This window comes from Heterodontus francisci, unplaced genomic scaffold (genome assembly GCF_036365525.1).
Source record: "Heterodontus francisci isolate sHetFra1 unplaced genomic scaffold, sHetFra1.hap1 HAP1_SCAFFOLD_59, whole genome shotgun sequence".
NCBI classification, from domain to species: Eukaryota; Metazoa; Chordata; class Chondrichthyes; order Heterodontiformes; family Heterodontidae; genus Heterodontus; species Heterodontus francisci.
The window spans coordinates 8,085,660-8,098,714 of NW_027140758.1; the positions used below are offsets into that span (position 1 = coordinate 8,085,660).

General features: G+C 45.1%; 2 non-coding genes across 2 annotated transcripts; one reads left to right on the top strand and one right to left on the bottom strand.

Annotated features, from left to right (window-relative positions):
• Positions 1-401: 401 nt before the first annotated feature.
• Positions 402-475, top strand: trnat-agu (transfer RNA threonine (anticodon AGU)). The gene has a single exon. It is a non-coding gene; the product is annotated as a tRNA-Thr (tRNA).
• Positions 476-12,668: 12,193 nt separating this feature from the next.
• Positions 12,669-12,740, bottom strand: trnam-cau (transfer RNA methionine (anticodon CAU)). The gene has a single exon. It is a non-coding gene; the product is annotated as a tRNA-Met (tRNA).
• Between the last annotated feature and the right edge of the window lie 315 nt (positions 12,741-13,055).

The window sequence follows — 13,055 nt, forward strand, 5'->3', positions numbered from 1 at the left end:
ATTCCTGGAGAAAGGCATTCAGGAAGACCATGGGAAAAGCAGAGGACAAAAGAAATGACCAGATGGTGGGAAAGAGAGCTCAGAGGAAGGAAAACTTATCAGTCGACCTCGGGCCAATGATATTCATCTGTACCAGCTGCGGAAGGGATTGTCACTCACGAGTCGTCCTCTACAGCCACAACAAACGATGTTTAATACAGAAGTAACGTACACCCCGGGTGTAGCCCATCGTCTTCCGAGACGGACGGTTGCCAATTACAATTGCAACTATAGCTACAACTACTAGAGCGAGTCAGAGGCTGGGAACTCTGCTGTGACGAACTCAGCTCTTGACTCGCCAAAGTCTGCCCACTATCTGCATGGTCTTCCTCTGATTTCAATTGCTTACACATTCGCAATTTGGCTCTGTAGCTTAGTTGGTTAAAGCATCTGTCCAGTAAACAGAAGAGCCTGGGTTCAACTCCCAGCAGAGCCTTGTTTCACAGCAGCAACATGCTTGAAAAGTTTCATTATCAACATTGACACCTGTGTCTTGTGAACTTTAATTCAAAATACATGATGAATTTCAATTGCATACAAAAATAGCCTTTGTGAAGGATATGAGTTTGGAATGGCTAATCCTCCTTCGACAGAATTACAGTGCTAATACATCAAAGGTAACTTCTTTGCCATAAATTTGTTCACAGTCACATTCAACCTGGAAAACAGCTTGATATTAATCTCACTGAAGGAGAGTGTTTGTGTCATTATGTTTTGCTTTTAACCGAGACTGGGACATGACGCAAGTGGGAGGGTTTATCTGAGGTTTGGAATATTTGTCAGTCAGGAACAAGAAAAATCAAAGGAACCAAATAAGAAAACCTATGTCTCATGTGGTTACCGAGAAACGGTGAGAAGATATTAAACTTTGTTGTATTTAATACAACTGTGTGAACTTTGATCTTTGCGGCCTTTTATAAGCAGTATTTGAAGGGTCTCAGTAAAAATGTTCAGTGTTGATGAGAGTGGGGTCTGGGTGAGCAGCTGCTTCATGTGACAGGGTCAGGACTGGATGCAGGAAGTTCTCTGACAGTCTCTCTCTGATGGGTTGAGTTGATTTTCAACTGGCAGCTGTTGCTGTTTTGATAATTCAAGTTCCCTCCACCGATTTTTTTGGACAGACAGTGCAGGATGAGGATGTAAAGGGCTAATGCTGAAGACAGTGGGATTAACCCCTCCCACAATCAGAGTGATGATGTAACAGTCACATGAGATGAGGTTTGGGAGGAGAGAGCAGCACCAAGGATGCTAGTTTCGGAGGCTTGATGAGTGTGTATATAGTATTGTGTAAATTAGAAAAGAGTTCTTAGTTCTTTCAGCAGGAAATGCGTACAGAAAATATCGCGAAATTCACAATTTTATTATTCAGGAGTTGGAACACAGTGATATTAACTCCAAGTGACAGTAGTGGTTTCATTTAACAAAAGAAAAGTAGAGAATTATATTGATCATTGATTGAAATCCCCCAGTGAGGAGACAGTTAAACAGGTGATCTGTTGGGGCATCCTTCGATCCAAGGTTTCGGCAGCATTTAATCTCCCTTTTTGGTGAAATTCTCTGTTTTTTGCATCTTTTTTTAATCCAGCTTTGATGGACCAGTGAAAAAACTGAAAAAAGTGAACAGATCCATCCTTTCTTTTCTTCCTTCTTCCCATCAGTTTCTCTTTTCTGTCCCAATTTAATCTGCTGTTTCTGCTGTTTTATCTATTCCAATCAAAATTTAACATTCCAATCAAATCTATTTGTTATTCCACAGTGTCTCTCCACGTGTTTTATTCTGTTGTATTCTCTCACAGTCTGTTTGATGATCAATGTTACATCTCACTCTCTGTTCTGGTGAAGATCAGAAGCAGTGATATCTGTTTGTAACACCCGACAAGTCGGCCTGAGGCTGTGTCTCATCGACAATGTGGAGTTAGGAACATAGGAGCAGGAGTCGGCCATTCAGCCCATCGAGCCTGCCCCACCATTCAATATGATCATGGCTGATCATCCACTTCAATGCCCTTTTCCCCATACTTTCCTCATATTCCCTTATATCATTTGTATTTAGAAATCTATCAATCTCTGCTTTAAACATTCTCAATGACTGAGCTTCCACAGCCCTCTGGGTTACAGAATTCCAAAGATTCACAACCCTCTGAGTAACAACATTTCTCCTCATCTCTGTCCTAAGTGGCTTGCCCCTTATTTTGAAATTGCGTCCCCTGGTTCTCGACTCCCCAACCAGGGGAAACATCTTAGCTGCATCTACCCTGACTGTCCTTTAAATATTTTGTAGGTTTCAATGAGATCACCTCTCATTCTTCAAAACTCTAGAGAATACAGTCCCAGTTTCCCCAATCTCTCTTCATAGGACAGTCCCACCATCCCAGGAACAAGTCTGATGAACCTTCTTTACACTCCATCTGTGGCAATAATATCCTTCCTTAGGGGAGGGAACCAAAGCTGCACACAGTACTCCAAGTGCAGTCTAACCAGGGTTCTATACAATTGAAGCAAGAATTCACTACTCCTGTACTCAAATCCTCTTGCGAAAAAGGCTAACATACTATTAGCCTTCCTAATTGCTTGCTGCACCTGCATGTTAGCTGTCAATGACTTATTGACATGGATACCAGGTCACCCTCATACTCGATACCTCAGTTAATAAAGGAAAGGATTCCATATACCTGCTGAACCACCTTATTGACCTGCACTGCTACTTGAGGGATCTGTGGACATTCACTCCAACGTCCCTCACTTCCTCTACACCATTCAGTGTTCTCCCATTAATTGTGTATTCCTTTGCCTTTTTTGACGTCTGCTCTTGCTGTTCCCTGCTCTCCGAGTGAACTCTTGCTCCCTCTCCTGGGCTCTTTATGCTCCACTCTGCTCTCACTGTTTCCCGCTCTCTTAATGTATCAATATTTATTTATTTATTTATTTTTTTTATTTAGAGATACAGCACTGAAACAGGCCCTTCGGCCCACCGAGTCTGTGCCGACCATCAACCACCCATTTATATTAATCCTATATTAATTCCATATTCCTACCACATCCCCACCAGTCCCTATATTTCCCTACCAGCTACCTGCACTAGGGGCAATTTACAATGGCCAATTTACCTATCACCTGCAAGTCTTTGGCAGTGGGAGGAAACTGGAACACCCGGCCAAAACCCATGCGGTCACAAGGAGAACTTGCAAACTCCACACAGGCAGTACCCAGAATCGAACCCGGGTCCCTGGAGCTGTGAGGCTGCAGTGCTGACCGCTGCACCACTGTGCCACCCATTCATTCTGTACCTTTCAATTCTGTAAATTTTGTCTGTTCTATTTCAGATTTTATATTTAAAATGTGACCATGGTGACAGAGTTTATTTAGATCTGATAGTGAGTTTGTTTTTGGACTGTGATTGATGTATCAACCTGTCAGCTGTACTGAATTGGAGTGAAATAGAAACAACTTCTGTCTCTCCTGCCGTTGTTTGACTGTTGGATTGAAAATGTGTCTCTTGACTTTGGGATCAGTGTCTGTCTGACTACTTCTTTTGTTTGTTCCAGTGGAACTGATGAGCTGGCAGTATCTCTGTGCTTTGGGAGTGATCCTGTACCGACTGTGTGTTGGAACGAGATCACTGCACTTTTCCTTGTGTCCAAGAATCACCACATCCATTCAGGTTCCTTCATGTATTTTCCTGAAGGAATGAAAGAACTGGTGAGGTAGAAGATACAAAAGCGATCAATGTAATCGTCCCAATAATAATCATTATGAACAATCACAAAATGAAAACCAGGAACACAAACAGTGTCAGTGTCTGACGCCACTGCAGTACTGCAGTATTCAGCTTCTGTTTACCAGGTGTTTGCAGTGGTTTTACAACAAGTTTGTGACATTCAGAAACAACACAAGTCCTGCACTGCTCAATGACTGGGACTGTCCGATGGAGCAGTGACCTTTACACAGTCACATTTCTATTTCAACAGAAAACAAGCAGCCACTGTTTAAAATGTGCCTTTCACACTTCTCACCTTGTGTCTGCAATAAATGCTCTTTGTCTAACTGTCCACATCGTTATTTTGCAGCTATTTTCCCCCCACTGTTCACGATCCAACAAACAGTGAGAGACTGGAACTAAAGCAGGAAAATTCCCTCTCCATTGGGTGGTGAAATTGTCAGTGATTTTCAATAGTGATTTCTTCCCATTGTGTCTCCCTGAGCCTGTACAGACACTGTCCGAGAATGAACTCTCCCTTCCCCGTGTCCCCGGCTCACTTCATGTTCCAGGAGCAGCTCCTGCTCCACAGTGTCTGTTACAAACACTCCCCGACTCCCCCTCAACTTCCCACCACTCAATGCTAATCTCTGAGCACATCTGCGGACGCGCTCCCAAAGCAGTGGCTGCTGGAAGCAGATGCTGTTTGTTCCCTTCCCCCAGGCCCGGGAAGTCTCCATTAGCAGCTGATTTAAAGCATCTTCCCCTGATTGAGTGAATGGCCTCACAGACTGGGTTGGGGAAAGGCTGCGTGTGCGCACCACTCCTCATTGTGACGTCTCACAGGGGGCGGGGCTATGTCGCGCGTGCGCAGATCTTTGCAGCAATTCAGCATTCAAACATCAATGGGAACTTTCCCCATTTCACCCTCATCAAAGTCCCAAAGAAAGTGAAGAAGGGCTTGGACTGGAGGGAGGGAGGGGCGGGGTAGGGGGAACCTAGAACCCAGGAAGCTGCCCACTTGCCCCATTTAGATGCTCAATTTGCGGTCATTCCCTGCAGGGGGTTTGTTATTATTGAGCCCCTCCTGATAAAACAATCAGATAGAAAGAGGGGAGAAAGGAGGGAGCCGGTGTGTTTGCTGGGACCTTGCAGAATTCATTTCAGCAGCAAAAGTCCCGGGTTATATTAACCCGAGTGAAACACGCTGTCAGTGAGAGGAAAACCGAACGGCCTTTTTCATCTTTTCATTGGAAACAAAGTAGAGCCGGAAGTGCGGCGAGCAGAGCAGACACACAAGCTCAATGAAAGGAGAGCTCGGCTGTCCCTGAGTTTCAGCTCCCAGCTCTTACATTTCCTCATCCACACTGTCTTTACTGTGGATGTTCAGGGGTTCCTTGTCGGATCTGAGGACTGTATCCATTAAACATTCTGAGTCAGGAGATCCACACACTCTCTGTTATCAAGATTTATGGGCAGGAATGTTTCAAAACTTTGTCTATTAAATCATTGTATTATTCACAGAACTGATGAGGCAATCGGTTCATTATTCAGGCCTTGAACTTGGTTTGGGAAGACCGAAAACTGAGAGGTTCAGCACCTTTCCACTTCTTCACTAATATAACTGATTTTTTTGATGAAGAAAGAGAAAAGGTTGATGAAGGGAAAGCAATGGATGTTGTCTATATGGATTTTAAGAAAGCGTTTGACAGACTACCACATAAAAGACTGGGTAACAAAACTGAGGTTCCTGGAATAGGAGGGTCAGTATCTGCTTCGATTAAAAAATGGATGAAATATCAAGAAAAGCGAGTTGTGATATTTGGTTGTTTTTCAGAATGGAAGATGGTGAACAGTGATGTCCACAAGGGTCAGTGTCAGGACCACCATATATATAAATGACTTGAATATTGGAATCACAGAGTCACAGAATTGTTACTGCACAGAAGAAGGCCATTTGGCCCATCGTGTCTGCACTGACTCTCCAAATGAGCAATTCACCTCATGTCACTTCCCCGTCTTCTTCCCATAATCCTGCACATTCTTCCTTTTCAGATAACAGTCTAATTCCCCTTTGAATGCTTCAATTGAGCCTGCCTCCATCACATTCTCAGGCAGTTCATACTTTAACCACTCGCTGTGTGAAAAAGTTTTTCCTCATGTCGCTTTTGCTTCTTTTACCAATTACTTTAAATCTGTGTCCTTTCGTTCTCAATCCTTTCACAAGTGGGAACAGTTTCTCCGTATCCACTCTGTCCACACCCCTCATCATTTTGAATACCACTATGAAATCTCCTCTTCGCCTTCTTTTCTCCAAGGAAAACAATCCTAACTTCTCCAATCCATCTTCATAACTGAAATTCCTCATCCCTGGAACCATTCTCATGAATCTTTTCCATAATCTCTCCAATGCCTTCACATCTTTCCTAAAGTGCGGCACCCAGAACTGGACGCAATACTTCAGCTGAGGCTAGTGTCTTATACAAGTTCAACATGACCTCCTTGTTCTTGTACTCTATGCCTCTATCACTAAAGCCGAGGATACTGTATGCTTTATTAACCACTCTCTCAACCAATGACATATAACCCCAGTTCCACTGCTCCTGCACCCCCTTTAGAATTGTACCCTTTATTCTATATTGTCACTCCATGTTCTTCCTACCAAAATGAATCAATTCACATTTCTCTGCATTGAACATCACCTGTCATCTGTCCTCCCATTCCACCAACTTGTCTATGTCCTTTTGAAGTTCCACACTATCATCCTTACAGTTCACAATGCTTCCAATTTTCGTATCATCCATAAATTTTTAAATTCTGCCCTGTACACCAATGTCTGGGTCATTAATATATATCAGGAAAGGCAAGGGTCCCAACACTGACTCCTGGGGAACTCCACTACAAACATTCCTCGAGCCCGAAGAACATCCATTGATCACTACTCTTTGTTTCCTGTCACTCAGCCAATTCCATGTCCATGTCACTACTGTCCCTTTTATTCCATGGGTTATAACTTTGCTCACAAGTCTGGTGTGTTGCATTGTATCAAACTCCTTTTGAAAGTCAATAAAAGCAAAATACTGCAGATGCTAGAAATCTGAAATATAAACAGAAAGTGCTGGAAATACTCAGCAGGGCTGGCTGCATCTGGAGAGAGAGAAACAGAGTTAACATTTCAGGTCAGTGACCATTCAGATGCTGTCAGACCTTTTGAAAGTCCATGTCCACCACATCAACAGCATTGCCCTCATCATCCCTCTCTGTTACCTCATCAAAAATCTCCAGCAGGACAGTTAAACATGATTTTCCCTTAAGAAATCCATGCTGTCTTTCCTGAATTAACCCACATTTGTCCATGGGACTATTAATTTTGTCCCGAATTATTCTTTCGAGAAGTTTTCCCACCACCGAAATTGAACTGACTGGGGAGTGAGACGAGGTGAGTTGCTTTAGCAGAGAGCCAGCATGGGTTCGTCAGGCCGAATGGCCTCCTTCTGTGCTTTAGCCATTCTCTGATTGTATGATTCTAGCAACAACTGTTGGTGGAGAGGCAGTGATGCAGGAATGGGTTGACAGAAAGGGGAAAGTCTGGGCTGGTGTGTGTTTGCAGCATTTGCAGCTTGTGTTCGGGTTTGTGAATAAAGGTGATTTGGAAGCAGTGTTCCAAATTGAAGTGTTTATTGGAAGCAAGAAGTTGATGTCAATGAATAATAAAATATGTTAAGATGAAGCGTGGTGTGATTGTGGGCAGCAGTAAATATCGTGTTGGTGAATTATTTGTGTTAATAAACTTCCACTGCACCCTCTGCTGCAGGCTGCTGTTTATATCCAGCTGTGCATTAGTGCTGTGTGTTAACTAGATAAACGTTTGTTTCAACGCTGTTTATAAAGCAATAGCATTGCACTCAAACAGTCCCAGACATAGCAACACACGTACAAAAGCAAAATACTGCGGATGCTGGAAATCTGAAACATAAACAGAAAATGCTTGAAATAGTCAGCATGTCTGGCAGCATCTGTGGAGAAAGAAACAAAGTTAATGTGAGCTAAGGAAACAGACCTGAACTGTGAACTGTTTCTCTCTGCACAGATGCTGCCAGACCTACTGAGCATTTCCAGCATTTTCTGTTTCTATTACAGCAACACCTTTGATCAGCAGTAGCGGTGATAGTGCGAGCCAGGGGGCAGCCGGGAAGGTAAGTTTCACGACAAAGTACTTACCTGGCGATTCGGCGGACGCGGACACGAGGACTTCTGGGTAAGTGAACTTATATATTCGGGCAGTGGCTAAACCCGAAACACTACACGTGTAGTGTCTCCCACCCATCCTCCTCCTCCATGCCATCCTCCTCCTCCAACCAAAAAAAAGGACTCTTGTGTGGAGGGTTTGGTAAGGTAAGGTTTTCCTTTATATTTTTTTATTCTCTGTTGTCAATTTAGAGCAGAGGGGATGGAAACTAGGGCAGTTGCATGCTCCTCTTGCAGGATGTGGGAGGTAAGGGTCACCACTTGTGTCCCTGCTGACTTCACCTGTGAGAAGTGCACCCAACTCCAGCTCCTCAGAGACCGCGTTAGGGAACTGGAGCAGGAGCTGGATGAACTTCGGATCATGCGGGAGGCAAAGGGGATGATAAAGAGCAGTTACAGGGAAGTACTGACACCGAAATCACAGGATAAAGGTAGCTGGGTGACAGTCAGGGGAGGGAAAGGGAATAGGCGCACAGTGCAGGGATCCCCTTTGGTTGGCGGGGTGGGGGGACCTACCAGGGGAAAGCCACAGTGGCCAGGTCTCTGGCACTGAGTCTGGCTCTGCGGCTCAGAAGGGAAGGGTGGAGAATAGGAGAGCCATAGTGATAGGAGATTCAATGGTTAGAGGAACAGACAGGAGATTCTGTGGTCGCGAACGAGACTCCCGGATGGTATGTTGCCTCCCGGGTGCCAGGGTTAGGGATATCTCGGATCGAGTCTACAGGATTCTTAAGGGGGAGGGGGAGCAGCCAGAAGTCATGGGACATATCGGTACCAATGACATAGCTCAGAAAAGGGATGAGGACCTGAAAAGCAAATATAGGAGTTCGGTTGGAAGGTAAAAGGCAAGACGAGCAGAGTAGTAACCTCAGGATTGATACCGGTGCCACGTGCTTATGAGGCTAGAAACAGAGAGCGAGTGCAGCTGAACACGTGGCTACAGAGCTGGTGCAGGAGGGAGGGCTTCAGTTATGTGGATCATTGGGATACCTTCTGGGGAAGGTGGGACCTGTACAAGAAGAACGGGTTGCATCTGAACTGGAGGGGCAGCAATATCCTGGGCGGGAGGTTTGCTAGAGCTCTTCGGGAGGGTTTAAACTAGTTTGGCAGGGGGATGGGAACCGGAGCTATGGATAAGTGGATGGGGTAGCTGTTGAACAGGCAGATACAGAGTGCAGAGAGTCTGTCAGAAAGGTTAGACAGATGACAGGGCAAAGTTTCAGCCAGTATGATGGGTTGAAGTGTGTCTATTTTAATGCAAGAAGTGTCAGGAATAAGGTTGATGAACTTAGAGCATGGATCAGTACTTCGAGCGAGGATGTTGTGGCCATTACGGACACTTGGATATCACAGGGGCAGGAATGGATGTTGGATGTTCCGGGGTTTAGATGTTTCAAAAGGAATAGGGAGGGAGGTAAAAGAAGTGGGGGAGTGGCATTGTTAATCAGGGATAGTATCACAGCTGCAGAAAGGGAGGTCATCGAGGAGGGTTTGTCTACTGAGTCATTATGGGTGGAAGTCAGAAACAGGAAAGGAGCAGTCACTTTATTGGGAGTTTTCTATAGACCCCTCAATAGCAACAGAGACACGAGGAACAGATTGGGAGGCAGATTTTGGAAAGGTGCAGAAGTAACAGGGTTATTGTCATGGGTGACTTCAACTTCCCTAATATTGATTGGAACCTCCTTAGTGCAAATAGTTTGGATGGAACAGTTTTTGTCAGGTGTGTCCAGGAAGGTTTCCTGCCTCAATATGTAGATAAGCCGACTAGAGGGGAGGCTATGTTGGATTTGGTGCTTGGCAACGAACCAGGCCAGGTGGCAGATCTCTCGGTGGGAGAGCATTTCGGTGATAGTGATCACAACTCCCTGACCTTTGCTATCGTCATGGAGAGGGACAGGAGCGGACGGGATGGGAAAATATTTAATTGGGGGAGGGGGAATTACAATGCTATTTGGCAGGAACTGGGGTGCATAAATTGGGAACAGATGTTCTCAGGGAAATGCACGACAGAAATGTGGAGGTTGTTTAGGGAGCACTTGCTGCGACTGCTGGATAGGTTTGTCCCGATGAGGCAAGGAAGGGATGGTAGGGTGAAGGAACCTTGGATGACAAGAAATGTGGAACAGCTAGTCAAGAGGAAGAAGGAAGCTTACTTAAGGTTGAGGAAGCAAGGATCAGACAGGGCTCTAGAGGGTTACAAGGTAGCCAGGAAGGAACTGAAGAATGGACTTAGGAGAGCTAGAAGGGGACATGAAAAAAGTATTGGCGGGTAGGATTAAGGAAAATCCCAATGCGTTCTACACATCTGTAAGGAACAAGAGGATGGCCAGAGTGAGGGTAGGGCCAATCAGGGATAGTGGAGGGAACTTGTGCCTGGAGTCGGAGGAGGTAGGGGAGGTCCTAAATGAATACTTTGCTTCAGTATTCACTAGTGAGAGGGACCTGGTCGTTTGTGAGGACAGCGTGAAACAGGCTGATATGCTCAAACAGGTTGAAGTTAAGAGGGAGGATGTGCTGGAAATTTTGAAAGACATGAGGACAGATAAGTCCCTGGGGCCAGACGGGATATACCCAAGGATATTAAGGGAAGCGAGGGAAGAGATTGCCGCGCCTTTGGCGATGATCTTTGCGTCCTCACTGTCCACTGCAGTAGTACCAGATGATGGGAGGGTGGCAAATGTTATTCCCTTGTTCAAGAAAGGGAATAGGGATAACCCTGGGAATTACAGACCAGTCAGTCTTACGTAGGTAGTGGGCAGATTATTGGAGAGGATTCTGAGTGACAGGATTTATGATTAGTTGGAAAAGCATAGTTTGATTAGAGACAGTCAGCATGGCTTTGTGAGGGGCAGGTCATGCCTCACAAGCCTTATTGAATTCTTTGAAGATGTGACAAAACACATTGATGAAGGAAGAGCAGTGGATGTGGTGTATATGGATTTCAGCAAGGCGTTTGATAAGGTTCCCCATGGTATGCTCATTCAGAAAGTAAGGAGGCATGGGATACAGGGAAAGTTGGCTGTCTGGATACAGAATTGGCTGGCCCTTAGAAGACAGAGGGTGGTAGTAGATGGAAAGTATTCAGCCTGGAGCTCGGTGACCAGTGGTGCTCCACAGGGATCTGTTCTGGGACCTCTGCTCTTTGTGATTTTTATAAATGACTTGGATGAGGAAGTGGAAGTCTGGGTTAGCAGGTTTGCCGATGACACGAAGGTTGCTGGAGTTGTGGATAGTGTGGAAGGCTGTTGTAGGTTGCAACGGGACATTGACAGGATGCAGAGCTGGGCTGAGAAGTGGCAGATGGAGTTCAACCTGGAAAAGTGTGAAGTGATTCATTTTGGAAGGTCGAATTTGAATGCAGAATGCAGGCTGAAAGACAGGATTCTTGGTAGTGTGGAGGAACAGAGGGATCTTGGGGCCCATGTCCATAGATCGCTCAAAGTTGCCACCCAAGTTGATAGGGTTGTTAAGAAGGCATATGGTGTGTTGGCTTTCATTAACAGGGGGATTGAGTTTAAGAGCCGTGAGGTTATGCTGCAGCTCTATAAAGCCCTGGTTCAACCACACTTGGAATATTGTGTTCAGTTCTGGTCGTCTCATTATAGGAAGGATGTGGAAGCTTTAGAGAGGGTGCAGAGGAGATTTATCAGGATGCTGCCTGGACTGGAGGGTATGTCTTACGAAGAAAGATTGAGGGTGCTAGGGCTTTTCCCATTGGAACGAAGAAGGATGAGAGGTGACTTGATAGAGGGGTACAAGATGATGAGAGGCATAGATAGAATGGATAGTCATAGACTTTTTCCCAGGGTGGAAAGGGCTATCACCAGGGGGCATAATTTTAAGGTGATGGAGGAAGGTTTCGGGGAGATGTCAGAGGTAGGTTCTTTACACAGAGAGTGGTGGGTGCGTGGAATGCACTGCCAGTGGTGGTAGTAGAAGCAGATACATTCGGGACATTTAAGCATCTTTTGGATAGGTACATGGATGATAGTAGAATGAAGGGTATGCAGGTAGTTTTGATCTTAGAGTAGGTTAAAGGTTCGGCACAACATCGTGGGCCGAAGGGCCTGTACTGTGCTGTACTGTTCTATGTTCTATAACACAGGTGTTGGGAGGCTCAGCCTGGCTACGCAATGTTACAAGGACGCTGAGTAACACCATCGACAACGGGACAGAGAGAAAAACACACAGAAAACTAATAGACTGTGAGGAAATAAAAGTGAGGGACGGAGAGAGAGAGACAGACAAAGAAACTGAGATGGAGAAACAAGGCATTTGTATGATTGTATTCTCCCTGTTGTCTAAAGGTATTTCCTGTTGTGTAAATATGTTTTCTGTTGTGTAAAGATGTACCCTGTTGTTGTGTAAAGGTTTTCCCTGTTATTGTTTTATTTTCTGTTACTGACCGTCTCCTCACTGTGACCATTTGTCCTGGTTTTATTGTGGCCAACATCACCATCTGGTGGTGGAGAGGAGGCTCTGCAGGAAGGGGTTGACAAAGTGGGAGAGACTCGGCTGTTCCGTGTTTGCAGCTTGTGTTCGTGTGAGCAAAAGTGATTTGTTACTGATTGATGTGTTCACTAGAAGGAAAAAGCTGATTGCAGTCGAGCACATCTTGTTATTATGGGTAACATACTTGATATTTTGAAAGTGAACTGTTTGTGTTACTACCAAACATAAATAGCAGAGAATGGTTTCGATCCATCGACCTCTGGGTTATGGGCCCAGCACGCTTCCGCTGCGCCACTCTGCTAACTGTTGGTTTAAATTTTAGCTGCCCGTTAGTGAAATATGTTCATTTCCCCAATGTTTTTATAAAAATAGGATTGCAGTCGGATTTCTCAAGAATCCCGGACTCAGCAACACACGTGCTGACGGACTCACCCTCACTGCACAATGACACAAGGACACAGAGTAACAGCACCGACAATGAGGCAGGCAGAGAAAGACACACAGAAAACCGGGCAGAGATCATTCGGACCCAGAAAGGAACAGACAGAGAAAGACACACAGAAAACCAGGAAGAGATCATTCGGACCCAGAAAGGAACAGACAGAGAAAGACACAC